The following is a 3,750-nucleotide window of genomic DNA, read 5'->3' as shown; positions in this document are numbered from 1 at the left end:
TGACAGCACAGAAACTGACACCAACCTTAATCTCACAAACTGTGAGATCATGACCTGAGCCGAAATCAAGAGTCAAACCCTTAACTGACTGAGCCACCCAGGCACCCCTCAAAATTTTCATTTGAAATATATGTAGTTTATCATATATCAACTAGACCTCGATAAGGTTGTTGAAAATTAATCTCCTACTATAAAATAGTTCAACAAAGTGGCCAGGTTTCTGTCAACCAAAAAAAAAAAAAGCATCTTCCTATGCCAGTTAGAAAATATAATTGGATCTACAGTATCAGCACAAATCACAAAGCGTCTAGCAATTGACTTTCTAAAACGTGATACCTCCGTGGGGAAATTTTTAAACTCCATTAAAGAATCTATGAGGATATGCACTTGATGGGATGGCTCAATATCATAAGGATGACAAGCCTCTGTAGACTGATGTAGACACAGACATAGGTATAGAAAGTACTTGATTTATCAGAAATGCAGAGCTCAAAGTAAGAGAAAGTACAGCACCATCGGAACAAGGTGGGGGTTTTATTAGCAAAGAAGATGTTAGGAAACAATCAAAAGTGTTTGCTGTATCACGAAGCATGGTGCAGGGAAGCATTTCTGACCAGGAATCAAGAGCCTAGGGTTCGAATACCAGGTCCAACACAAGAGCTCTGGAACTTTGGGTCAATCTCTTAACGTTTTTGGCCTCTTACCATCATCTATAAAGGCAGAGTCTGCACCATTTGATCTCTAATAGTATATGTAGCTCCACATTTCACTGCTGAACTTGAACTAACAGTCTTTGGGAAGGTTGAGTGAGTTGCCTACTCCTCATCCCCCCTGTTCCTGCACCTTCACCTTTTGCATAAGCCACCCAGGAAGTAAGGAGGTGCCTCCAGGCCTCTGAATCTTCAGCCTTTGTCCTTTACGAAGATATCCACATGATTGATCTCCATTAATCCTCTCCTCAAAGCCAAGGGACAGCCAGCACTGACGCTTGGGAGGATCAGAGCTCTGCAAATGTCCCATGGTCAATGGTCACAGCTTGTTAATATCTTGGATGAGCAAAGTCCTGGCTCGAGGTAAATGCTCAATAAATATTTGTGTGATGAGTGAATAATTAAATTGCTTCTTATTCTACAAATGGGAAAACTGTGGTCAGGGAAGCTGATGTACCCCCAGGGTGGTGGGGCCAGGAATCCATGACCCCTGGCCACAACTCCCACTCTCTTTTCAATAGATGGTAATGCCTATTACTCATGTCCTTTGAAGATTGGGAGCAGAGGTAGGAGTAAGAAACAGGGACCCTCCCCAAGGGGCACTGAAGATGACTGGCAGCAATAAACTGTAAAGGCTGCAGTCTGAGTCTGTGAATGGCTCAAGGTACAATTTGGGGCCATCTTGGTCGGCTCACTTGAGGGCCAGAGTGGTCTCCTTAGGCCAGGGTGTGGTGATCTCCAATGGAGATTTGAATAGAGTGGATGGTGGTTAACTTGCAGGGTCAGTGGGGGAGATCCCAGGATGCTCAGGGAGGCCTCAAGCAATGCATTCAACCTCATCAGCAGAGCTTTCCCCAGAAGCATCAAGGGCCATGCCTTACTAATGAAGCACAGAACCTTCCTTGTTCTTTTCTTTTCTTGTTCTCTCCTTTCCTTTATTTTATTTTATTTTATTTTATTTTATTTTATTTTATTTTATTTTATTTTATTTTTTTATTTTAGGCAGAGAGAGCAAGCAGGGGAGGGACGGAAAGAGAGAGAATTTCCCAAGCAGGCTCTACACTGTCAGCATGAAGCCCGATGCGAGGCTCAAACTCACAAACTGTGAGATCATGACCTGAGCCGAAGTCAGACACTTAACCAACTTTACTCTATGATGACGTGACTCCCATCTCTTGGTCCTGATCATCACCCTCACACCCGAGGATGACAGAAATGGCTTACACTAGAAACAGAACAGGGCAGTGTGCCACTTGGGGGTGGAAGCAGAAGGCAAGGTCAAAACTACTTGCTGCCTTAGAGGCCCAGTGCTGGGAGTGGGCAGGGCCTGGCCCTCAGCACAACTCTGAGAATGCCACGCAAGTGGGCTTCAGTGGCTGACGAGCAATCGTGACTGGGATAGACTGGGTCCCAAGAGCCAAAGAATCTGCTCCTTCCTGGGCAGCTCCTGCCTGGGCTCAGCCTGGGCCAGAGGTGAACGAATAGGAAAGGCCAGAGACACTGCTGGTGCAGCATGGGGGCTTCTGAAACAGTAGCAAAACCTCATTCATTCATTCATTCATTCATGCATTCATTCAATAAATGGTTATTTATAGCACCTGCAATGTGCCAGGCACTGATTTCTCTGATTTTCTGGTCTAGTAGCCAAACTTGCTGGTGACATACCAGAAGAGAAATTCCCAATTCTGAGTATGTATACTTCATTAAAATACAAAGTTGTTTTCCATTTAGAATGAAAATGTGAAGAGGAGACACCTCTGGCATAGAGGAGACACTCCTGGCATTGCTCCCAGAAAGGCTGCCGTCTCTGCTATTTCCTAGCTGTGCAGCCTCAGACACGATGTTTTCTGTCTCTGGATCTCATTTTCTCTGGGTGAAATGGGAGTTGTAGTGTGCATCACGCCTGCCCAACAGGGCCTTGGGAATACATAAGTTCCACTGAGCTGCGCTATGCAGATTATGGCTCAGCATTTTATTCTAACCTTTGGCCATTTAGATTCTCTTTGAATCAGTCTCCCCAACTATAATGAAAAATATCAACCAAACTGTGTCAAGAGTTTGTCTGCTTGGGCCTATTGGAAAAAGGGGAGAAGAAGGGGAAAAATAGTTGGGGAGAGGGAGGGAGGCAAACCATGAGAGACTCTTGAATGCTGAGAACAAACTGGGGGCTGATGGGGTGGGGGGAGGGGAAGGGGGGTGATGGGCATGGAGGAGGGCACTTGTTGGGATGAGCACTGGGTGTTATATGGAAACCAACTTGACAATAAACTATTTAAGAAAATAAAAGAAAAAGAAAAAGGAGTTAAGCAAAAGGTTGGAGACACCTGACCGGTCCCATTCAGGCTCACACATCTTTGATTTATTATTATTATTATTATTATTATTATTTTATTTCTTAGAGAGAGAAAGAGAACGTACACAAATGGAGGAGAGGGGCAGAGAGAGAGAGAGAGAGAGAGAGAGAGAGAGAGAGAGAGAACCTGAAGCAGGCTCCACGCTCAGCATGCAGCCTGATGCAGGGCTCAGTGTCCTGACCCTGGCTGGAATCATGACCTGAGCTGAAACAGAGAGTCAGACACTCAACCAACTGAGCCGCCCAGGCCCACACATCTTTGTAACAAAGTTTCAAATCCCACTTAACCCAGTTAATCCTGCCCTTTCTCAGAGTTTCCTTGTAAAATTTTGCCCTGACCTTGGAAAACAACCCCTATCAGAACTATTTTCAGCAAAGACAGCCAGAGAAAGCTGACAGACTCCAGGGCCCTGAGTTACAAGAGGGTAGTTTAGTCAAATAATATTTAGTTGAAATTTAACCATATTGTCAAAAGCTTTGTTCAAAGGAGGGACTTGGGCCCGAGTTGGACCTGTGATTACAAGTGTCCCTACCCCTGATGCACACACCTGTCAGCAGATGGGGAGATCCCTCCTCTCAGTGGACAGTGTGCCTGTCATGAGCTCTGCCCACGTCATGGAATCTTGAACTTCATGCTACTTTCCAAGAAAAGGGGCTTTAGCGTTTCTACGAAATGTTTATAAGGAT

The sequence above is a fragment of the Hyaena hyaena genome, unplaced genomic scaffold (assembly GCF_003009895.1).
Source record: "Hyaena hyaena isolate Hyena2069 unplaced genomic scaffold, ASM300989v1 scaffold_421, whole genome shotgun sequence".
Classification (NCBI taxonomy): Eukaryota; Metazoa; Chordata; class Mammalia; order Carnivora; family Hyaenidae; genus Hyaena; species Hyaena hyaena.
Note: the sequence above shows the minus strand (reverse complement) of the source record.